The 25,084-nt window shown below is 50.9% G+C and overlaps 1 protein-coding gene across 2 annotated transcripts in view; it reads left to right on the top strand.

Moving 5' to 3' along the window:
• Tunar (transmembrane neural differentiation associated intracellular calcium regulator) overlaps positions 1 to 25,084 on the top strand; it is a 44,532-nt gene that overhangs the window by 6,380 nt on the left and 13,068 nt on the right. Inside the window, exon 1 of one of the 2 annotated variants that reach the window (XM_087195518.1) lies at positions 957 to 3,108. The exons of the other annotated variant lie outside the window; for it this stretch is intronic. The gene's annotated coding sequence lies outside the window, so the exon portion shown is untranslated. Of the gene's footprint in view, positions 1 to 956; positions 3,109 to 25,084 lie in introns of those variants that run through there. 2 annotated transcript variants of the gene reach the window in all.

Here is a 25,084-nt window from a genome sequence, read left to right as displayed (position 1 = left end):
TTGACTCAAATTCAGAAAGCGGATCGTAATGACAATCATCATATTTTCATGATTGGTATTGACAAGGCTGAGATTTTAAAATAAAGTGAATGTGTCCAGAGAGCATCATGGGGGAGCTTCAAATGATTCATCCACATATGCAGTTCCTTTTAATTTGCTGAGAGGGCTTTATCGAATACTTCTAAAAAACTAAGCCCCACTTTGCAATGTTAAAATCTAAAGGTAGAAATGAAAGCCGGCATCCTGTGTTCTCCATCTGAAAAGGAGTGGAAAAATCCACCTGGTTCCTAAAAGGAACAGTTGAGACGGTCCCTCCATCACTTTTTCTGGCAAGCACAACATTGCCTCCATCTGAAAATTCCCTGAGGATGCAGCTCCTACACCAGGCAGGGCTCTTGGCCTTGGGCCTGCTGCAGGGCAGCCCCTGGACACATCCCTGTGCTTTTTGCCCATCTGGGCGGGCCTGGCGCTGTCTCCTCCCCCAGGGCTGTGCCTCTCTCTTGGTCCTGTGTGGTTATAGGGGCTACTCTCCATCGTTCTGCCTTCGCACAGATGCCAGTTGTCAGTCAACATTTCAGACAAAACTTAGGAAGCAAACGAGGTCCTGAGTTCAATCTCCGGTACCAAAAAAACCCAAAAACCAAAAAGTTACAAAGCACTGATTCTGGGATGGGTACTGCTAGGCCCTGAGGCTACTACCATGGACACAACCAACTGTGGTGTGCCCTGCACTGCTTCTGTCCCCATAGGCCTGGGAGATCCCATTGTCGTTTTGAAGGGGTCCACTTAAGATTCAGGACTGAGCTGTTGCAGTGGGCCCTGAGGACAGGGTGGGCCTGTGGCGGGCGGCGGGGGGAGCCCAGGCCAGTGGGGGGGGCCTGCTAGTAGCCCTGCCTTCTGTCTAGTCTCACCTGGGTGCCTGTCAGTCCATGCCCCCGCAGGGCTTTTTCCAAGTGATTCAGGTAGTATCTTGGCGAGCTTACTAAATACAGAGCTTACTAAAATACAGATTCCTGGGCTTTGTTGCTGCCCTGTTGAGTCAGCACCTCAGAGAGCGGGGGCCTAGGGTCTGTTTAACTCACTCCCAGGCCCTCCTCATCTCAGGCACAGTGAAATTCGCCAACAGCTGGTTGTCACGGCAAGTTGATCTAATGTCAGTTCCTCCTCCACAGAGCTCGTTACTGGACACCCTCACACTGGGGGTCTCCCAGCCCCCTTCACCCCATGGTCCAAGCACTCAGCTCTGTCCTAACCACTCCTCCTGGCCCCTCTACCCTCTATGGTTGTTTTCCATCCCATACCCCGAGTGGGCCTTTGAAAGGCTCAAGTCTTTTCCAGCTCCGAGATCTTCAGTGGCGCCTGTGTCCGGAGAACAGCCAGGGGCCTTAGCAGGACCTGCAGGGCCCGGCACCATCTGGCCTTGGTCTCTTGGTCTCCTCCTCTCCTGCCGCCTGCCTCTGACTTCTCACCGCACTGGCTCTGGTGCCAGCCCCGAACCCCACCCAACTGCCAGGCTTTTGCTCTGAGAGCCCTGGGACCTGAGTGTGAGAAGCAGGTGTAGGAGGGTGGGGTTTTTGCCGTTTTCTTTTGTCTCACTGCTTTGAAAATTCATAGAGCCCAAGTCTCTTAAACCCACAGAGCAAACCTCAGCTTCTGGTCCACCGTCATGGTAAAAAGTGGACTTCAAAGCAGCTCTTTAATTCCAAACACGATGTTACAGGGTGACTCATTGTTGGACTGTGGCTCTGGAAACCTCTTTCAGAGGGAGTTTCTAGAAATAGACCAAACCCCTGGACTATTTCTTCGTTTCCCTGTGACCCCAGTGGGCCCGCCTTCCCCGTTTCTCTTCCTTCTGCACATATTCACATATTCACCTATTCCCGCTATGTCTGGGCACTGAGAGGGCCCCGGGATCCCAGCCTGAGAGGTTTCAAATCCCGTCTCACTCTTCCTTTCATGCAGGTGCTCAGTGAAGTCCATAAAGGGTCTCTGGCCATTTTAAAAATCTTCTCCCAAGAAAGGGCGCCTGGCCTGTTCATCGGCACCCACACTGGAAGTCGTGACTATGGGTGACCTTCTCAAAGGAGCTGAGCTCATGACTGGGAAGGTGGGGACTTGGGGAGGGATGTGTGGGGAGCACGTGGCCCAGCACATGGGCCAGTTCCCAGGAAGCCAGTCTGCCCAGCAGCATAGCAATCTGAAAAAGGCCACAATCGCTTTAAAGCCGGCGGAGTCCCACCCACTGCAGACACTTTTCTCCACTCTGAAGGAGGGAATCATTTTCCCCCTTGGAACTGGCTTCTTTGACAGTGGCTGTCTTCAGAGCCACGAGGCAGGCTGTAGCGTCCGAAGAGGCTGCTTGGGTGGACACAGGCTGGGTTGGTCCTGTTTAGGTAGCAGGGTTCTTGGAAGCCAGGTTCAGGAGCATTCCCTGTCTGAGAGATGACTGGGAGCTATGGAGGGTGTTTGAGGGAAGCTGTGGGCTCTAAGGCCATAGCTGGTGACCCTGTTTCGTGATCCCTTTGGAACTGCTGTATTGTAGAGTCGGGAAGATGTGGAAACTGTTCAAGAAGTAACTGCCCAAGAATGAATGTGATTGTTCTGGGTGCGCCCCCAGGCACCGGTTTTCTGAGTGCGCTGTCTTGCTTTGTCTGTGTCTGGGGGGGATCCAGGGCCTGCTCCCCGGACCCCAGTTCTGCCAACCTTGCCGGTGTGTGGAGGGAAAGTGAGGTAGCCACTGGCTCCAGTACTCACTGCCCAGCATTCGTGGACTCTGGCCAACAGGAAATGGAGCGGGCAGTGTCCCAGCCTGATTCACCGAGCCATGGGTCTCCCTGCGCCTCTGCAAGTGCATTCAGGCTGCTCCTGGCCTAAAAACAATGCTCCCAGACCTACATCCACAGCCCAGAGAATCCAGGGCATGCATTTAGCCAGCCTCCCACAGCAGCCGCCTTAATGGGCAGGAAAGAGGGTCAGTGTAGACAAGCAAAGCACGTGCCACACCATGACTGTGTGCTTTGAAATCAGTGTGCTTGGCAGGTTGGTGACTTCTGCAGGGCTGGCTGGACAGGTGGAACAGGAGGAAGCACGTCCAAAGGTCACCCACGAGTGAGTATGCTACTTCTGTCTTCCTCCTCTGCCTCCTCATTGCTAACGGGAGAAGGAAAACGCCTGTCCATGAGCCAGTGTGCAAATTCTAAGCTGTTTTCTGGGGAGTGTGGCCTTGGCAAAGAGCCTTCTTCAGGATGGGCTGGCAGCCAAATCGTGCCAAGGGCAGAGCGCCCTGGACGTGCCTCGTGGTGACGTGCTGCTGCCCCAAGGCTCTCCCCGCCCAGCTGTGCCACTGCAGCCTCCTGTCTGTCCCCTTTACAGGTCCACAGACCGAGGCCTGGAGGGGCAAGCACAGGGGCACTGTGGCTGAGGGGGAAGCAGTTCCTTCTGGAATCCATCGTGGTCCTTGAGGCTGGCCAGGGCCCAGTGCTGGGACCAGTCCACCTGGAGATGGGCAGTTGGTGCTCCCGCTGCCCCGCAGCCAGTAGGCAGGGAGGACGCTGCTTTCCCCTTGTTCCTTTGCCTTTCCTTGTGGAAAGAACAGGGCCCTGGCTCTGTGGCCCTTTGCCTCTTGGTTTCTGAAGCCTGTACTTAGTGTAAGCAGAGAAAGGAATTCGGTGATCAGAGCAGAGCCTGGCAGTATCAGAACCTGGGCGTGCCTGGGAAGGAAAGAGGGCATTCTCTCGGAGGGAGTCTTCCACCCTGGCACTCACAGCCCCTTGGTGTGCACCCCCAGGTCAGCCCACACAGCCCCCTCGCCGTTCCCTCCAGGGCTTTTCTTAACTGTCTGTCCTCTGGCTCCCCAGGATGTGGGAGGGGGCTCATGAGGCACCTAGTACTTGCTCCCACCTATTAGTGACTGAAAGGGTGCACATGGGAGAGAGGTGTGCTCTGCAGCAAGCCCCCAAGGTTCTGCAGCAACCTGGCCCTCCAGGCTGTTGGGCACCTTCTCAGGTAGGTTCTTTTGCTTGTGTCAGCTGCAGTGACCTCTGGCTTGTGTCCTCCGGCTGCCCCTTCAGGCTTTTATTGGGTGCATCTATAAGTATGGTTCCCGCTCATCACACATGACCCTCACAGCCCCACGGAACAGGAAGGAGTTGTTTGCAAACTTCCCCGGGTTGTTACACCCAGACTTGGTAAGTTTGTGGATTACGTACAACCTTGGGAGGCCCATACGTTATTGCACTTTGGACAGAAGTAATCTCCTGCTGACAGATTTCACACATTTCACAACCTTATTGACTCATATGTTAGTGCAAGAGGAGAGAAAAGGAATAAAAACTGCCCTGAGGTGGGGACCCAAAAGGATGATGGGTGAGAAAAGAGTTTGGGAAGTATATGGGCGCCTGGCAGGCATTCGGGCTGAGCGCCTGATGGAGACATTTTAGGTGCTCACAGCCTCTTGTTTTTCTGGGCAAGGACCTGATACTGTCTGCCAGATTCTCCTGCCCTTGGCTGAGTGATAACTGTGAGCCTGAAGTGTCACCAGCGGGGTGGCTGTTCTTCAGCAAGATTAGGGCCACTGTCACGGCCACTTGCAGGGCCGTGCGCCTGTTATCTGAAGCTGTTCTCAGAGGCAAACTGGGGCTTCAGACAGATCTGGATTGAAGTTCAGGTTCATCCTTTCAGTCACTATTTGGTTCTTGAGCAGTCTGCTTTTAGCCTTTCCAAACCCTATTTTGTCTTCTGAAAAGTGGGCATAAGAATAGCAGTGAATGATAATCCCAGCTTTTGTGTCCTGGGCTTACTGAGGATGGAGGCCCTACTTAAAAAGTACTTTGCACAAACTGTCACTTGCAACATCCAATGGCTCGGTGTCATTGTTATTGGTCATTGTTCCATTTTACAGATGAAGAGACAAGGCGTAGAGTATAGTAAGCGCTCCTTTTGCTCAGGTGGGTGTTCCTGCTGGGGGCTCACGTGAGCTGGTGCTCCGGCTTGGCTGGGGCAGGGCGTGTGTGAGATTTCCTCACTCGAAGGTCTGGCGCTGGGGCTAGGACATGGCACATAGCCGGGCCTGGGAGGCTGGCACAGCTGGGCTGTCTCTGTCGCCTCTGTGACTCATGGTGGCCCAGTGTAGGGGACGGTGGGGTGGCCGGTAGCCACACTTCACATGTGTGGCTCCGGGTGTATCAGTGCTGAGGGAGCAGGCCCGGGGACCTGGCTGTACCACCTCTGGTGGCAACCCCAGCAGCTAGGCAGCTGCACCCATGTTCATAGCAGCACAATTTGTAATAACTAAAACTTGGAAGCAGCCCAAATGCCCATCAACTGGAGACTGGATAAAGAAAATGTTTTTTTTAAAATAAAATGGAGTACTACTCAGACATAAAAAATGAGAAATTAGAGACATTTACAGCTAAATGGATGCACATTGAGGCCATACTCTTAAGTGAAACAAACAGGACACACATGTGTAAATACCAAATAGTTTCTCTAGTGTGAGAAACTGAAAGTGTAAATAAGGACTAAAAGATATAATAGATAATGTGAAATAGGAAGAAAAGAGGCAAAGGGGAAGGGGAAGTGGGAGGGCTAGGGGAAAGGATAGAAGGGAATGGAATTAATAAAATGAAAACATGGAAACAAAGTCTTTGTAAATAGGGAGGGCTGGAGGGGTTGAAGGGAGGACAGGGGAATGAGAAAAAATAACCAAGATAGAGTAGGTAAAGGTGCAGATTTCCAATGATGAATGTCATTATATTGTATACCTAAAATGTACCAATAAAATTAATAAAAAAAAAAAGTGCTTCACTAGGACAGCCCATGTTGGGGACAGGGCAGTGAGACTCCATCTTTTGATGAAAGAAGCATCATAGCTATTTTTTTTTTTAGGGAACTAGAGATTGCACCTAGGGCCTCCACACTGAGCTATATCCCCAGCTTGCTCTCTCTTTTTTTGGGGGGGGGGGTGTCTCACTAAGTTGATAAATTGCCCCGGACAGGGCTCAAACCTGCAGTCCTCCTGCCTCAGCCTCCTAGAGTGCTGGGATTATACACCAGTGTCACCAGGCTTGAGGCACGTTTTAAACTTGGGGGTGGGTGTGCACACAGCAGCAGGTGTACCCTGAGCTCTGTGAGCATCTCCAGATCTCCCTACTGGCTTTTCTTTATCCTGAAGCAGGAAGCAAACCTGAGGGGGTGGGGCCGGCAGCGTCCCTCTGGTTTGGAGGCTGGGTGGGGGGTGCCTGGTGCAGCACCGCCTCCTTACCCTGCACCCTCACCTCCCCTTCCTCCCCACAGCCATGTTTACCCCTTCTTGGGACTGAGGTACTCTGGCCTTGTGGGGTACCTTCCTCCATCCAAAACCAGAAAATCATAGCTTGTGACATGTGAGTGCATACAAAAATAAATATAGTAATGTGATATATTAAAACATTTTGTTTTACTCCAAAGTTCATTTTTTTTCTTTTGATGTGAGTAGAAATTGAAACATTTTCATGGGCTCTGGGCAGGGTGCCTGCAGCATCTAATTAGGAGAAACGAGGCCTCCCTCCCCTGCGCCCCTCCCCTCTCCCGCTCCTGCCTGAGAGCCTTGGAAGGACCTCCGCTATTTTCCTCAAACCACAGAGTATGGGTGCCGTGTGGAGAGATAGCTTCTCTCGAGGCCGCTGTCCAAGCCACCCCCATCATACAGGCACAGGGGACCCCAAGAACCAGACGCCTCGAGCAGCTGCTCTGTGCCAGCCCCGAGGTTAGGTGGTTCACAAGGGCCACCTGATCACCGTCTGCATGGGCGTTGGAGGGTCAGAGAAACAGGGAAGGATGAAAGAAATTAACAGACTGTCGTTTGTAGCTGGATGTCACGTGCTGAGAGGTAGGAGTTGTGGAAGGTGATTGGGTTATGAGGGTTCTAGAGTGGGCTTGGTGTTGGGAGGCGGGGCCTGGCCAGAGAGGTGGTCGCTGGGGGCGGGGCCTGGCTGGGCGTCCCTCCCTCCTGGCTCCGCCCCACCCTCGCTACTTCCTGAGCATGATGGGGAAGCAGCTTTTCCTGTAGTGTCCCTCTGCTGTGCTGTTTCTTCTTTGGAGCCAATTGACCCTGGACTGAAACGTGGGCCACAGTAAACCCCTCCTCCTTTAAGTTGTGAGTGTCTGGTGTTGCGTTGGAACAATGAGGAAAGTGACTAAGACACAAATGACTATAAACAGCAGGAGATTTTTTGATAAAGAATTAGCGTTTCGGGCCGGGGATTTAGCTCAGTGGTTTCGCCGCCTGCTGCGCAAGCGCAAGGTCCCGAGTTCTATCCCCCGTACCAAAAAAAAAAACAAAAAAAAAGGAAAGGAAAAGTTAGCGTTTCATGGCAACCAAAGCCCGAAGGATTGTCGGCTGTACAGGGGACACTGGACCTGGAAGATCATCCCAGGAAGACCAGAGATCAGCCTGTGTGTGCAGCCCAGGTCTCACTGCCTGACATCAGCTCTGTCTGGCTGTCTCTCAACTTCGGCTTTGCGCCTCTGAGCTCATGGTCAAATAATGGTCACCTTCCAGTAGCAGCCTTAACTTTCTGTCCTCATGACCTCGCAGTTCACTCTGTGTCCCTGGGGACTTGGGTGCCCCCGAGGGGCGCGGGGAGGCCTGTGTGTGCCAGGCGCCCTGGTCTGCAGGTGGGCCCCCCGGGGGGGGGGCTGCTTCCTGGGGGGTCCCCGGGAAGCCTGCCGAGTGGCGCAGAGCAGCAGCGCTTGTCTTCCCCTTTGCCTCAGGACTGATTTGTGGCTCAGGGTGGCTGTTGCCTGCCTGTGGATGCATACAGAAGAGGAAATTTGTTTAGTGGAAGAATTGATGAAAAACTGCCAAATTTTCTTCTTCCCTCTTATTGCCACCATAGGATAGGGTTTTTTTTTTGATACGGGGGAATCCAACTCAGGACCTTGCAGTTGTGAGGCAGATGGTGGCACCACTGAGGTAAATCCCCGGCCCTAGGATAGATGATTTGTTCTCAGTACTGAGCACTGAAACCAGGGCCTTTGCACTGAATTACATCAACTTTTTAGGGATACAGGCTCTGGCTGAGTTGCCCAGGCTGAGCTCAAACTTGTAATCCCGTTGCCTCCCAGAGGGCTGGGCTCACAGTTGTGCACCACCACACCTGGCTAGGTAGTTTTTAAAATTGGAAGACCTGTGTTATGTGCATGTTCCACAATGAATTTAATCATTATGTTCTGCAAACATGTACTATAAAAATATTTAAAAATTTAAGATATCCTTGATAAGAGCAAAATAAAAGATTTTCCTCCATTATAAAGAATAAAATAAAACTAGGAAGACCTTAATTTTAGAATTTGTTTCAAGTCATTATTTTTAAGTAGTTAAAGGTAATCAAAGTGTACCATCCTTGTTTTTCCTGTCGTACAATGGCTGAGGCTTTGGTCCTGCTCCTGAATCTGGTCTCACACTGGGACTACCGCATTCAGAGCCCTGGCGGTCACTTAGTGATGATGATAGGACACCAGCAACAGCAAGAAGAGGTGACGTGTGTCCAGAGCCAGCCCAGACAGGGCACAGGGAAGGGACATGTTCAGTCTGTGATGTTGAAAGAAAGCCCTTTGGCAGTATGGAGAATGAACTAACATTGGCAAATTAGAAATCTGTGCTGGCAAATGCTTTTAAATAGAGCAAATGTTTGGCCACATTTTCTCAGACTTGACTCAGACTGACTGATTTCTGAAAGCAGCCCCGGGTGGAAGCACAGCTACGGTCTTGCCTCCTGCTGTTGCAGTCCTGTCCATTGCCTGCCTCTGAGTCCCAACATGCAGGCTGGCCTGGCCCTGAGAATGACCTTGGCTTTGAGTGTTGCTTCCTTTCTTGGAGAAAAGCATTGCCTTTTAGAATCATTTCTGTCCTCCTTCTGGGAGAATCTTGTGATTCATATAATCTGTTTTGTTTGTAAAGCCCTTTTGTGGGCCGTGTCAAATTGAGCAGCTCTGGCATAGGTGGGCAGGTGCAGTGGCCCAAAATGACAAGTGAAGGGAAAGGTTTAGACCGCAGGTGGAGTTGGCCCAGGGTCACATGGCTCCTTAGAGACGAGCAGGAATCTGGCCCTGGGCTTTCTGCTGCCAAGTTAACCCCTGACAAGGCCACATGACCTTGTGCACCTCCTTCTTACACTCTGGCTGCAGGAGCAGGTGGGAGAGTCTTCTGGCCGTGGCTCTGTTGTTTGTCATGTGTCCTTGCTGTGTTGAGTTTCTTAGGGCTGCACAAACTGGGTGGTTTAAGACAGCAGAAATCTAGTGCCTTTCATTTGTGGAGGTGAGAAGCCTGAAAGCAAGGTGTCAGCAGGGCTGTTGGCTGCAGGGCAGGACAGTCTTTGGCCTCTGCCTAGCTCATGGTGGTGGCCGGCATGCTTCAGTGTCCCTTGGCTTGCAACCATGCCACTCTAGTCCCTGCCTGTGTCTTAGCGTGATGTTGTTCTGTGTGCCTCTGTCCAGCTCTCCCCCGCTTCCCTAAGGAAAAATGACATGAGTCGTTGGAGTTAGGTCCCTCCTCAATCCATTGTGACCTCATTTTAACCCCACGTCTGCAAAGATGCTACTTACATATAAGGTCCTAGGTACCAGCAATGAGGACTCCAGCATCTTTTGGGGGTACACAGTTCAAGCTGTTCAGGACTGACTGCCAGGACCACACTCACAGCCAGTTCCGTGAGTGGTGGGTACTGTGCTGCCCAGGGGGTTCTCACTATCCCTTTCCAATTGGGCTGAGTGCTTGCCTGCTGGGACCCTGTGTCCTGTTCCTCTGCCAGGAGGTGCGTGGAGTCCACTGCTGCCAGCTTGGCGCCCAGGGGGACAGGTTGTGCTGCTTGGGCATCTGTTTGGGATGCTGCCAGTGCCTGGGCACAGTGTGTGCACTGGGATGCAGGGCTGCCTCCAGCCGCCTGTGGCCCCTTCCTGGGAGTACCTGGCAGCACCGGGAGCACTGTTGGTCAGGGGATCGTTCTGACCTTGGGGTGGCCAAGGGGCTGCTGTATCTGGGAGGCGGCCGGAGATTAAACATTGCAGCCAGTGGCTTCTTTCCTCCAGCAGGTGACAAACATTTCTAGAGCAGGGCCACCTGGCTGTGTCTGTTTCCCTCCAGCCCAGTTTCAGGCATGTGGGAGCTGCCACATGCCTGCAGCTTCTGTCACCACCTGGGGGGCCACAGCTTGGGGACTCTGTGAGATTCCCCTGGGGGACCATCTCTCTCTGAGTGCCCCAGAGGGCTGCAGTGATGTTCAGTGAGATGATGCGTATTAAAGCCGTCAGTGCCTGTGCTCGTGTTGTAACCTGGGCCACACCTGGCTGGGGTGCAGGGTTGCCGGCTCTGCCTCCATCTGTTGGCTGCTGGGAGCTACTGGGGGAGGTGGTGCAGGGTGTGGGCAGGGCAGTAGCGCTGTGGAAATGCACTGTTGCAAGGTATCATGTTCTCCATCCATCAGGCTTACAGGGATGCTGGCCCGAGGGGTGGGGAGGTTTTCTCGGCAGAGGACACTGGAGAGAGGAAACAGGGATCCTAGAGTTTTGTGAGGTGTCTTCTATGAGGGACTAGAGAAAACTGCCTTGCTGTGAAGGGGGCAGCCGGGGAGGGGGACATGGGCCGGAATACTCTGTGCTATTGCGGAGGTGTTGGGGTATTAGCACACAGGAGCCTGGAGCAACCTGGCTGAAAACAGGAACTGTAGGGCCCTTTACTGGAAGTTTGCTTTGGAGCAGGATCTCGTGGTAGTGGCCTGAGGCCAGCCGAGAGAGGTGGTCCTTAGCTAGCTTCTCACAACTCTGAAGGCTCAGATCTGTCCCTGTGGACTTGAAAGCCCCTCACCGATGCTGCCTGTAGGGTTAGGGTTTACTCCCAGGTCTGAGGGTGGTCGCACCTGTGGGCCCTTGTCCCACCGCTCTGGGCCAGTTACATCATCTGCAGATGGCCTCGAGGCCCAGCCTCAAAGAGCTGTGTGTGGAGGGTTCCAGTAAGTGCCAGGCACACAGACACCCTGGGTCCTGCAGTGTCGGAGCAGCACACTCACTTTGCCCTGTTTGGGTGAAAGCTTCCTCTGAAGCTTTACTCTGCTCGGGGAAGTGGCAGAGGGCGGGGAGGTGCTGATGGGTCCAAGTTGTGCTGTGACATCCCAGTGGGATGTTGAGAGCGCTTAAGAAGAAGAAACGCATCTCCTCAGTGTAGGTCTCCCCTCGGTGGAAGAGGCCACATTGTCAGAAATTCCCCTGCTCTGGGTTGAAGCATCGCAGTCAGTGCTAATGAGCTCTCATGGAACACACGCTATGAGCCGCAGCTATGCAAGGGCTGGGGACCCTCATGAATCTAGCAAGTCAGACCAAGCCATGCCCTGGTGGAGTCCAGCATTTTTAGGGACCCCCTCCAGCCTCCTTGTCCATGGCAGCCTGGGTGCGGCAGGGGCTGGAAGGAGGTGACCATGCTGAGATCAGGGCCCAGGCCAAGAGGAGCAGGGTGCAGGGCGGGGTGGAAGGGACCTGCTGGCAACAGCTCCACGTGTCAAAACAGGTTTTTTCCCCCTTGGTATAAACTGTTCCCAGTTGATAAAGACATGGAACCAGGCCCTGACCTTCTGCAGGTGCTGAGATCTATAGATTGTTAGGATACAACAGAAAGTCCCTCGGACTGTGCCGACAGAATGAGCTCCCCTACAGCTGACCTGCGCCCGTGCATGCGGCAGAGCTGTGGAGATAGATCCTGAGCGGGAAACCTGTTGGCCTCACCTGGCATCGGGTGGCACATGGCCGAGTATAGATGTGGGTGCAGGAGAGGGTGGCACGTGGAACCTTAGGGTCCCAGACCCCTGCAGCGTTTCTCTTGGTGTTCATCAGTGCACTCGCTGGGGCAGGTGCTCTTCGATGACACTCATCTCTTTGCTAGTGCAGGGATGCCGCTGAGGGCACGGCTCCAAAGAGCGTGACAGATGCAATCCAGGAGGTAGGTGCCAGAAGCACAGACCCCGTCTAGAGAAGCAGTGTGGGGAGAGGCCCTCTGAGCTGCCCTGAGAGGAGGAGCAGCAATGAGCTGGCAGGGCAGGTCTGGTCTGAACCTGGGAGGACAGGGCTGGGGAAGGCTGGAGCACAGGGCAGGGACGGGGTGGGAGACTGGGTCTGGGGTGAGACACGTGTGTGTGGGGTGAGTGCTTGGACCCACCCGTTCCGCTCGGTATCCTGAGCTTGATCCCAGCAAAGCATGCCTGTGTGCATGCGTGTGTGCGTGTGTGTACGGGGTTAGAGAATGGAAGGTTGGAGACTGAGGCAAGCCACAATCCAGGCAGCGAGATGGTCCAGTCGACCTTGCCTTGCAAAGTGGTTCCCAACACATTCTGGGGCGGGGTCGCAGCACTGGCCCCTCCAGCATCATGCTTTACTGATCCTCACACCTTCCTACAAAGTGGGAATTTTACCAGTGAGCTGAGGTTCTCCCAAGGTACCCTTGGGAGCTTAGGAAGCCTCTGAGCTTCCTGCCATGGCTCCCTGCCACTTCCCTCCTCTCTAACACCCTGAGGAGCCCCAAACCTGCAGAAGCTCCTTCAGGTCCCGATTCTCCCTCCTGTGCACCGAGGCACATGCTGCCTCCTCTCCCAGAACAAACTCCTGCTTCTGCTTCTGCATCTGCTTTCTTCACTCGGCTGCCACCCCAGCTTCCCCCGTCCTGCAGACCTTGGTGCTCTCACCAGAGCCTGTTGCGCCTCTGTCTCTGGGCTCCTGCAGCACACCAAGCAGGCCTGTCCTAGCCTCCACCACACAGTGACCTTTTCCTTGCGAAGTTCCTTGTAGGTTACCACACGCTGTGTGCACCTGTTGAATCCCCCGCACCTAGCATGGTACCTGGCCCCAGGTGGGCACTTGATGAAGTATTTATTAAATGAATTGTCAAAACACTGAGAAAGCCCAAGCTCGGGAGGTTGAGAAATGTTGCCAGGGTCACACTGCCAATGCCAGAGATGGCCTTGCACCCAGCCTGCTCTCTAGCACCATACCCGAGTGGCAGTCACAGCATCACCAGCCTCTGCTGAGGAGTCTGTGGCCAGCAGCAGGAGAAACGGGACCCAGAGCCCAGTCTCCTGGCAGGAGGACACTGGAGTGAGTCAGGCAACCTGCCAGGGCTTTGTGCTCAGCCTCCATGGGGAAACTGAGGTAGAAGCCCAGAAGCAGAGATTGAGCTGAGCCAGTAAGAAGGGATGTGGGCAGCATCTGCCCATTCCCACAGCAGTAGGTTTCATCTGTGACAATGAGGTCCTTTGCAGCCCTAACTCTGAGGATGGGACGAGGTATGCCCTGTCCTGTTAGCATCAGAATGAAGCTGGGACTTGCATGAAAAGGCTGAGCTTGGGTCAGCCAGGACTACACCACGCCCTCCTGAAATCTGGGGCCCTGCTGAGCCTCACTGGGCAAGCTGGAAGTCAGACGCCTCTGCTCATTTGCCTTCCAGCCCTAGAGCAGCAGCTTCGATACCACTTGCAAGTTGTTTACATAAAGCGCCCAGAGTCTCCCCAAAGTACTATACTTATTTTCTTAAAACCTAGCACTTTGCTCTGTTGATGTCATGCAACAGTAGAGGGCCCTATAGTTTACATAGTGTAAAGGGTGGGGTCTCCTTCCAGACCTCCTCTGGGAAGCCCCCACCTAGTCCTCCCCCTGCATTTCCATGGCTCTCAGTGGCTTCGTGCACAAGCCACCTTGTGCTGCTCAGCTGACCCTAGATAGTGCATTACAGACAGTTATGACTGATGCAAGCTTCCTTTTAAAATTTCTTTTGAGGGAAGTCTTGGTATGTTGTCCAGGCTGGCCTCAAACTCCTGGAATCAAGCAGTCTTCCTGCCTCAGTCTCCTAAGTAGCTGGGACTGCAGGCCAGGGCCACTGTGTCCCTTGAGATAGCTCTGCCTGGCATACTTATTTAATATTAAGAATTACACTTAGTAATTAATAATTATTCTTAATTCTTAACACATGCACATTGAAACAAATCAAATGGGGCATTTGTGTACAAAAATTCCTGGTGTGTAGTGGAGGCTTGCTTTATTCCAGACACTGACCTGGGGCCAGTGAACGCATTTATCCCACCACCGCTCTGCCCTCATTGTGCATGAGCCAGGAGTCTCTTCCAGACAGAGGATGGATCCCCTTTGGCTCTCGTCATAGGCTTCCTAATGTGCAAAAAAGAGGCTTCATCCCCGAACTACCAGCTCCTCCTCCACCTGGTCTTGTCTCTGTTTGCAAAAGTGCTTCTATGCATAACTTTTAAACTCTCCGCCAGGTGTTTCTCCATCATCCTTCCACAGGGCATCTGCTCCTCAAGGTAAGATGAAGCTACCTGGGCCCATTGTTTTTCCTGCTGTCCCTCTCAGCTTCCTTGTCGTTCCCCTGCCTTAGGGTTCACAGGAGACATCCGAGTCCTGAACTTCTGCATCCTGCCTTGTACTCTATGATACTCTGTGGTAGGCATCATGCAGAGCTTGGCTCTAACACTTGAAGCCAGCAGGTGACATGGATATCACTCTCGCTGTAGTGCAAGTGTCAATGCACTGGGATCCTGTCATTTTTTCGAGACCTCTCAGAACAGAATGGCCTGGAATGCCACCTGTGTACACTCTAACAAGTGATTTAGAATCATGTCGTATTTTAGTTTGCCTCATCTTTGGATCATGACCTTTATTTTGCAGAATTTTTTCTATGATTTCTAATTAATCACCTTTCTTGTTTTCTTCTGGCTTTGTCTTTTTCTCCCCACCTGTTCTGTTGAGCCCCAACCCCTGATTGTCATCCTGGAGGTCTCCCTCCCTCTCCCTCTGCTGGGTTTCCTGCCTCTTCTCCAAGCCTCCTATCCACGGGTCACTGTGAGCATCCTTTCATTGCTTTCTGAGGAGCTGCTTATTGCTCCACTGGCTTCCAAAGAAGAGATGTGTGGAATGTGAACAATCTCTGTGCCTATACTGTATGCTCATATGGACAGTAGAGTTTCAGGTTCAGAATCATTTTCTTCAGAATTTTGAGAGCTGTAGAGCTTTCCCTGTTGCTGGTAGAAATTCTGATTATTGGTTTCTTGTAGATGATCTGTTTTCTAATCTGTCCTGAACGGTGTTAGGAATTCTTAATGTTTGGCAGCCATATATTACCTGAGAATAGCCTTCAGGGTGAGTGTTTATTCATGCATTGTTCTGGACCCACAGTGGACCCCCTTAATCTGAAAACCTATGTCTTTTAGCTCTGGGAGATGCTAACGTATTTGAGTATTTTTTAAATCTCCTTTTTGTCATTTTCCATTTCTGAGTCTGTCTGTCACCTCTAAAACCTTCCAGAATGGATCTATAGTCTGTGTACATTTTTCTCACTTCCTTGCCTTTATTCTAGATTTTATTGACTTCATTTCCCAGTGTTTTGTTTTCTTTTTAAAACAAGGTTGACACTGATATTTTTAATTTCTGAAAGCCTTATGTTGTTCTTGATCCCTTCTTTTCCTGGGATTTATTTTTGTTTTATGGCTACAAATAAATACTGAGTCCTGGAACATGAGAGCACTGCCTGCTTCTGCAGCCTATGAGTTACTGTACTTCTGTCTCCTCTCAGGTTGGTTTTGGTATTTATTTGGGTCTTTCTCTTCATGCTCCTCATCTCGTGTGCCTGCCCATCCAAACTGGGGGAATAGGCTAGTGGTGGTCGTGAGTTTCTTTGGCCAGGAGGTACAGTGGGCTCAGTATCTAAGGTTCTGCATCACAGCCTCAGTCAGCTGCGGATTGGGTGCTATGTGGTTAAGCCCACGATGCTTACATATGTACTGAACATGCCCTGAATTTTTTTCTTGTCATTATTCCCTAAACATTGTATAACAGTGGTTTACATAGCATTTACTCCATATTAGGGATGATAAGTCATCTAGAGAAGACTGAAAATACAAGGGAGAACTGCACAGGTTCCAAGCAAATACTAAGCCATTTTAGGTAAGGTACTGAGCGTCCGTGGATTTTGGCATTTGTGGGAGTCTTGGAACCAGTCCCCCCCAGATATCAAGGGACATCTGTAAACAGGCTCAGAAACACCGGGTAATCGATCCAGGTCACAGAGGTGAAGTGTGTAGCTGGTAATCAGACCCAGCCTTCTGAGTTCCACTCTGGTTCCCCCCCCTCCCCCCGCCGAAAGACTTAATTGATTTCAGGTAGATTTTAGGCCCGAGACTCGCCCAGCTTTGCTGACTACGAAGCCCAGTATTTCCCATTAATAGGGCTTGTGGGAATGTGTGGTGTCCCTGTCCGCTTGTTTCTGCAGCCCCACGCTGTTGGATATTGTTTTCTTCTCTCTAGTCCAGTGTCCTTTGTCAAAGGCGAGGCTTCAGAACCCACCCGGTGTCCACCTCTGGAGACTCCAGCTTCTCTCACAGAACAGGAGACCCTCCACTCTGGGGTGACAGATGGGGATCCGAGGGTGCCTGCTGGCTGCCTGTGGGGTGGCACCTGCTTGGAAGGACTCCTGGGACCTGAGCTTGCTTAAAAGGACTCTTGTGCTGGGAGGAATTCAAATTAGATGCCAGACAGGACGCTTGTCCTAATCCACATAGGCTACTCGAACAAAATACCATCTCCGGGTGGCTTGTAAACAACGGAAATTTATTTCTCACAATATGGAGGCTGGAAAGCCTGAGATGAAGGTGTTGGCAGCAGGTGAGGTGGGAGCGGGCCGTTTTCCTGGCCCACGGACATCACCTTCCAGCTAGGGGAGAGGGCAGGATCTCTCTGAGGTTTCTTCTAACATGGCACTAATCCCACTTGCGGGGGCTCCACCCTCATGACCTACTCACCTCCCAAAGATCCCGCGTCCTGATGCCATCACATTGGCGGTTAGGATTCTAACATATGCATTTTCAGGGTACACACAGGATCAGAAAATTAGGAAAATGTGGCCTAAACGTTAACCACAGGCACTTTAGCTCATTTTACTCTCCTCTTCTGCTACTGAAAACTTTCTCCTTTAGAAGGTTCTGACCCACAGAGAAGAAACTATAACTATGCCTTCAACTATATATTCAAAGGAAGCTCCTCACAGTCCGCCAAGGTCAAAAGCCTCCTCAGATCACACAGGATCCAAGACAGAGCCATTTCCTGGGGTCTTTTGTTTGTACCTTCTTTTCCTCCCCCATTTGTTCTGCAAATGCATATGTAATCTCCCTGCAAGCACAAAACTGTGCTTAAGTACAGGAGGGGAGGAGAATACAAAAGCACTGCAGACCTGGCTCTTCCTCGCAGGTCCTGAAGCTTAGAAAGAAATGATCATGTGAGCAGATAGACGGGCAGGGGACGGCCACACTGCCCAGAGGCCCCATTAGGCGCTGCGTGATTGCAGAGGAAGAAACATGGAACTGTGCCCCAGGGAGGAGACATCACTATGGCCTCTCGCAGCAGGAGTTGGATATTAGGTGATGGAGCAGGCAAGAGGGCAGAGGACTGAGGACAGAGCCCGGGCCAGTGTCAGGTGTGAGGCTGGTTCCTTGGCAGCAGGAGCCCAGAGCTAAGGAGAGTTCTGTTGCTTGGAGTTGTGGGTTTCTCAGCTGCTGAGAGTGTAGTATCTACCTCATGCACTGGCAGTGATCGCAGTTCTGGGGTTGAGCAAGCCTTCATCCAGCGTTTGTGACAAGGTGCCCAGTGATTCAGGCAGCCCAAGAGCAGGTAGTTTGGAGGGCGAGTTGTGTTGGATTTCAAAACATTGTCTGTCCAATGGATGATTGATATTCAGAATATATAATGAACTCAAAACACATAACTCCAGGAGAATAAGTAATCCGATGAGAAATGGGCCAATGAACTGAACAGATAATTCTCGAAAGAAGAAACACAAATGACCGATACTTATAGGAAAAAATGTTCACCATGTTTAACCATCGTAGAAATGCAGATCAAAACTCATCTCACTGGAGTCAAGAATACAAAGAACAATAAATGCTGATGAAGATGTGAAGGGGAAGGGAACCCTGCTATGCTGCTGGGAATGTAAACTGGTACAGTCACTATGAGAATTAGTATGGCTATTCCTCAAAAAATGAAAATAGAAATACCTATGACCCAGCTATACCACTCCATGATCTATACCTAAAAGAATTAAGCCAGCCCCCTGTAGGAATGCCTGCATACCTGTGTTTATTGCAGCACAATTCACAGTAGCCAGGATACAGAATCAGCCTACGTGCCCATCAACAGATGAGTGGGCAAAGAAAATTCGGCATATAGTCACAATTGAGTATTGTTCAGCTATAAAGAAGAATGAAACTGTGGTTTGCAGGAAAGTGGATGGAACTGGAGATCATGTTAAGAGATAAACAAGACTTAGAAAGATTGGTGTCACATGTTTTCCCTAGTGTGTGGAATCTCAGCAAAAAAAGATGCCCCTTAAAGAAGAAGAAATTAGAATCGAGACTATTAGACAAGAGGAAGGAAGGAAGGAGGATAAGAGATGATAATGAGGAATAGAACTAATCAAACTGTGTTTTATGCATGTCTGAAAAGAGCCACAATGAAACCCAATATTCTGTAAAATTAATGTACACCAATAAAAATATATGTATTGGAAATAATACTGTCAGCATTAATGAATAGTTTATTGCAAAAAAAAAAAAAAAAGGAAAAGCAACATGTCCTCAAATAGGGTGAAATTACCCCAAATCCTCATTGTATGTCTGTCTCGTTGGATCAGACAGCAGTTGTTGGGTAGTGATTATTAATTTTATAGCAGGGAAACGGAGGCTCAGAAGCAATATAGTGCTGAAAGGTCTGTGGAAGGACAGTATGGTCAATTTATGTGTGATGAGACAAGCCTGGGCATCTGATCCACAGTGCTTTTCACTTTGTATTTATTTTTTACCTATATTCTTAAGAGTCTATGTGTCCTGCTTTTCATTTCCAGTCATCACTTATTGATTCCCTCCTTTATTTTCTACCCTAATTTGGGATGGATAGGATGAGATGGTCCAAGAAGCAGCTCGAGAAGAGTGTGTTTAGCAGAGACAGGGGCAGGTGCTTCTTGCTAGCTTGGCGTGAGAACTTCCCAGCCACCGGAGCTGACAGGAGTAGTTGCTGATAGGTTGCTTTGGGAGGTGGCGATTTGCGCAGCCCTTGAAGTACTCAATCAATTCCAGGCAGCCATGGGGTGAAATTCTTAGGGAAGAAATGGAGGGTTCATTGTGTAATCAGATTGAACAAGCCTTAATGTCCTGTGCCCTCCCAAGGGTCCGGGGCTGGGGGATTCTGCTCATGCATTCAGATCCTCCTTGGACCCTTGGATCTGTCTATTTCTAAGCATTGGAGGTAGGGGGCCTTGGACACCAGGTGCCCTATGGATGCTAGCAGTAAAGATGGCAAAGGAGAGAGCCAGGAAATTACATTATGCAAATGCAGAGTACAGGAGTTTATCCAATGGACTTGGGCTCATGACCACCATGGGTGAAGGACCCAGGCTCCTCCCAATGCCATCCCCAGCAAATCACTTAACTCCCAGGACCCACAGCTTCCTCTTCCAGAAAGTGGGTGCTTATTCATTCAGAAACTACTGATACATGCCTGTATTCAAGCTATACGGGAGTGTGAGGCAGGAGGATCACAAGTTTGAGGCCAGCCTGGACAACGTATTGAGGATAAATTAAAAGGGGTGGGGAGGTGGCTCAGCAAGTTTGGGGTTCAGTCACCACTCCTGGGAGGGAAAGAGGAGGAGAAATTTGGATGGATAGTCAGGAATGGCATCATGTGTATTTTCCTAGTGATGGCAGCTTATAGAAAAGTCTTTTTCCTCCCATCAGTTCTGGACAAGTATTGGATCAAAATTGTAAGCCTGACTTTTCTGTGCACATCCATGGCAATTTCTTCAAAAAGTTATCCTGAAGTTCAGGAGGAGGTTATTTTCAGCCTGGGCACAAAAATGATGGGAGGGATCCATATGCAAAGATGAGATTTCTGTATCTCAGGAGATGATAAAACCCACCCAGCTGTCTGGTCATGTCAGAAAAATCACATTAAAATGCAAATGCTCCCGAGCAAGTGAAATGTTGATGGTTACCACTGCCAAGGAAAATGTTCATGGAACACAGGCTGTTGTTCCACGGTGTGCTGGCCCGAGCTGTTTGCTCAGCAAGACCTGAGCGTGGGAAGGAAGCCTCAGTTACGGGAGCTGCTCTGTGGTGTTCCCTTAACAAAACCTAGGTCTCCCCAGTGGCACTCAGAAATGGGGACACTCGAATGCTGGGGAATCAGGACATGGGGGGAGCCAGCTTCTTAATAGGACTGTCTGGCCGCATCTTAACACCACAAGAGGTGTTAGAACCTCTTGGCATGGACCTTGGGGACAAAGAGCAGCAACTGTGGCCTCCGTGCTGCCAGGACTAAGGGGTCTGCATTCCCTTGCACTTGCATTCGCTACAACTTCTACTTCTGATCTGAACAGGGATTCCAACTTGAATTTCCTTAAAAAGCATTCCCTTTCCTTTGTGGGATTTTTGGCTCGGGAGGGAAAGGAGAATGTACATTTTCTCTGTAAATGTTATTGATATGCAATGTGGAGCCATTGAGTGCAGCCAGGCAGAGAGAGGGAGAAAGAAGCAGCAGGCCCCATGGATGTATTCTCATCGGACCAGACGGCAGTTATCAGGTGGCGATGATTATTTTATAGCAGGGAAACCGAGGCTCAGAAGCACTATAGTAGAGTGTCTCAGAGTGTGGACTTGATGCCAGACTGCTTGGGCCTGAATCCCAGCTCTGCTACACCCTGCCTGCTGTGGGACCAGCTGTGAGACCTGCAGGGTGGGAATCCTCCTCCTGGCTGGCTCCCTCCCCTCATTTGTACAATGTGGCAGTAGCACTGCCCCCTCTTCAGCTGTTGCGGGGATTACAATTGCCAGTGCATATGAAATGCTGAGAACTTTGCTTGGTCCCTAGGAAGTGCTCAACCATGCAGGGGTCTCTGATAACTGTGCTAGGTACAACCAAGATCACTCAACCAGAAGCATGTGAGAGGTGACAGTGTCACCATAGTGGGATTGTCCTCATAGGGAAAACCAGACTCTTACCCAGAGGCCTTGCAAGACCCTCTGAATCTTCGAGAACTCAGAGCTGAGGCACAAGGATTCCAGAATGAACCCCCTTCGTGCCACTGCCCCTACACATGTACACCCACATATATGTGCAGACACGTGCTTGCATGTATATATGAACACATGCACACAACACACTTTGCACACAAATCATATGCAGCATGTTAGGTCTTTCATCTCGCACAGCTCTTACTGGACTGCTTGGAGAATTATTTTCCCCACTTTACAGATGAGAAAATTGATGTTCATAATCTTCGCCACTCCCCAAGGAGCTCCACGTGCTCATGTGCCTGTTTGTCAGATGTCACCATAGCTCTTGCTGCTGCCTGAAGAAGAAAAACCCCTTTCTTTAAGGACTGTAGACAGTAGCCTCTTTCAGGCAGTGTCCCCGTAGTCCACTGTGGCCACCCTCAAGTGCAGGGGCTTGACACGGACGGCCATCAGCATCTTCTGGACTGGGATGGCCATTCTTGGTTGGGTCCTTGCATGTGCTGCAGTCAGATGGTGTCCAGGCTGGAGCCATGGAGGCCTCCTTCACAGTACACCAGGTGCCTGGGCTGGGCTGCCTGGCACAGCTGGAAACTGGGCATCTCTCTCTGTGCTCCTGTCCAAGTGGCTGGCTGGGGCTTCCTCCCAGCAGGAGTCTTAGGGAGCTGCATTTCTTACAGAGACAGAGTGGAGTTTTCCAAGGCTGCAGGGCCGGGAACCCTCATGGCTCTTGTTCCCAGGATTCTCTGTCTCTCCCCAGGGCAGGAGGCAGGGAATCTCTGAGGACATGTGACCATCTGTAATTCCCACAGCCAGAAGGTGGATTTGCAGACCCTGGGGATCTGACTGTTTGTCAGTCCACCCTCTAATGGTGGTTGGCTTAGGCTAGAACCTGCCCCTTTGGGGAGCTGGGTTGGGCCATTCTGGCAGACAGACTGAAGCCAGATGAGCAGTAAGCATGTGGGGTCTGGGGCCACCAGGCAGCCTGGCACATGCCAGCTGGGCAGCAGCAGAAGAGAGGCGGGCAAAAGCAAGACTCAGGGAACCAGCCAGCTGACCCCTAGGCCTCAGGAGCAGAGCTGTGGCCACCAGGCAGGTTCCTGAGCACAACATTTGTCCCAGACAGTGAGGGACTTTCATAAGTCAGCGTCCCAGGCCCATGGTCATCCAGGAGGTACCCAGAACAGGAGCTCAGCCAGAGGCCTGGGAAGCAGGCTACAGCTGTCTTGAACACCGGATCTGGGGTGACAAGAACCCAGGGCCCTTGAGGCTCAGTCCCAGAGATCTGGTCACGGGCCTCCAGACTGTGGTCCTAATTGCTTCTGAAAACAGGGTGGCAGGGTCTGCAGAGAGCAGTCAAGGAGGTGGAGAGTCTACTGGACTCGGGATTCCCACAGGGCCTGAGGCTCCCCTTAGTTCTGGGATTCCCGGGAACCAAGGACTGACTCAGCCTGTGACCAAGGACCAACCCCTCCCACCAGGCCCTGGAAGTTCCCATTCAAATCCAGGACTCCTTAGCATCCGTCCTACCCCTCGCTCCTGGAGAGATGAACACTTAAGCACATCTGAAATAAGGATTGAGGGATGCATTTCAATATTTCCTTTTTTGGTGGGAGGCTAATATAGACTTGGAGAAAAGTTGCAGGGATGGTATTTTTCTTGCCGAGCTTTCCCTCAGGTTACATAACCCTAGTACACACGCAGGGCTAAGACCACACAGTACTATTAACTGAGCTGCAGACTTACTCGCTTGCACCAGTTTCTCCTCCAACACATTTCTCCGTTCCAGGATCCAGTCCTCCAGTCCAGGAGCCCTTCTTGCTCAGTCTCCTCCACTCTGGGACAGTTTCTCTGTCTTTTGTAACCTTGACGCTGTGGAAGAGCACTTACCAGTTTTTCCCCGAGTCCCTCCCTGTAGATTTTTGTCTGATGTCTCATCAGGACTGACCTGAGGTTGGGCATCGGGGTGCAAATCCCCCCAAGGTGGTGCTGTATCTTCATGCCTCAATTTTATGGCGTTGATGTCTCCTCACTGGAGATGTTGACCTCGGTGGCTTGTTTAGAGCATCTGCCAAGCTTTCCCACTGTATAGTGATTGTCTTTCCCTTGTTGATAATTATCTTGGAGGAGATATGTGAGCCCATGTGAATCCCGTTTCTCCTCCAACATTCACTGTTTAATGTTGACATCCATCAGTATCTTGTCTCCATTAACTACTATTGTACTGATTACCCAATGGTGATTTTCTATTTTCCCCCCTTTTCTTCTGCATGTATTAATTGGGATTTTGTAAGTATCTATAATTGGATTTCTGTAAGAACTGACCATTCTTCTCCATATTTATTTATTTATTTATTTAGTGACTTGTATCAGTCAAGACTCTTGGATATGTATTTTATTCTGTGAGTCTTCATGTAACTCCGTGCTTTGTCTCCTTGTTCAGTTGGTTCCAGCTTGGGCCACCTGGAGTGCCTCGGGTTTGCTCTGATCTTTTCCACCAGCCCTTCCAGCCCCACCTTTGCTCGAGCAGCCCCACCTTGCTTTCTGCATCTCAGGGTGTTCAGTGCTCACCTTGTCTTTTCTATCCCTCACCCCTGGGATCCACTTTGCCAAGGAATGCCAGTTCCTTGCATGGAGAGCAGCCTGTGGAAGTCACGGTGAGGGTTCCAGGAGTGCATGCAACTGCCCAGCTGTTGTTGCGTCTGGGCCTCTCAGGGGTCAGAGCTGGGAGTCACAGTCACGGGGTCACAGTGTTTTCATCAGTGATGAGCTGCATGTGCACACAAAATTAAATCACCTTGTGAGCTTGTAGCTGTTGTAGTTTGTTCTGACGCTGGCACGGGGCCACAGCCTGATGCTGTAATTCTGACTTGTCCTCGTCATCAAGCAGCAGCCAGCTGTGCACAGATACACATGACACACACATGCATGCTCACCCGTGTTCCTGTACCCATCTTTCTGGACATGCATTAAAAACTGCATTGATCCTGGTATCTCCGACTCCAATCCGGCAGCCCACACCCATTCATTTTTCCTTTCTGCACTCTCTGCGGATGAGAAACCCTACAATTCTTAGCTAAAACATATTTGTTCAACCCTAGAATATACTAGTTTCAGATTTGCTTACAGTTCCCTGAGAGAGACACATGGATTAAGTGGATGACAGCACTTGGGTGCAGATGTTTGGTATTCAGCCTGATGCTGTCCAGCCCAGGTGCGGTTTTCCAAAGTCACCTTAGGGTGGCCCTTTCCTTCCCCAGCTGCATCAGCACGGCCATGTTATTCATGTGGAAGAGTCCAGTCTACTTATCATAGCTGTGTTTGAGTTTGAGCTGCACTCAAAACTTGGTTGGTTTTCATTGGTTTGTGTGGGAGTGGGAAGGCATAAGAAAGGCATGAGAAGCACGGATGTGTTTCCTGAGGTCGGGTCTGTACCACAGGATAGATTCAGACGAGTGCCACTCTGTCTTGCCTCTTCCACACCAGTCCCATCCCCGTTTCTCTTTCCCCCTTTTGCCTTACCTCTTCTGAGTAAGCAGTCTCTTGAATTTCTAGCTTACTCTTCCTGTATTTCTTCTGTACTAATGAGGTACATAGATTTTTGTAGCTCCTTTTCTTTTCGTTTTATTTTACAGTGTCAGGGATCAAACCCAGGACCTCACACATTTGTTAAGGTTTGGATCTAGAATCCGCCCCCCAAGCCTCATGCATTCAGAGGTGGGGCTTTTGAAAGGTGATTGGCTGAGGGGGCGCTGTAGTCATCACTGGATCAATGCACAGAAGAGTTCATAGGCCGTGTGGCGTTAGGAGGTGGAGCCTGGTTGGAGCAGGTGGGTCACTGGCCTGGTGCTTTGGGGGCTGTAGCTCCCTCTCTGGCTCTCCCGTCTTTCTGTCTGCTTCTTGATCACCATGGACTGAGCAGCTTTCTTGTACCACTCCTTCCTCCATACTGTTTCTGCCGTGGAGTCAACCAACCAGGACTGAATCCTCTAGAAACC

Source organism: Heterocephalus glaber, unplaced genomic scaffold (assembly GCF_053883595.1).
Source record: "Heterocephalus glaber isolate CG9 unplaced genomic scaffold, H.glaber_assembly_v1.0 deba00001608, whole genome shotgun sequence".
Classification (NCBI taxonomy): Eukaryota; Metazoa; Chordata; class Mammalia; order Rodentia; family Bathyergidae; genus Heterocephalus; species Heterocephalus glaber.
The sequence above is the reverse complement of the archived record's forward strand: the minus strand, read 5'-3'. Positions and strand labels throughout refer to the sequence as shown.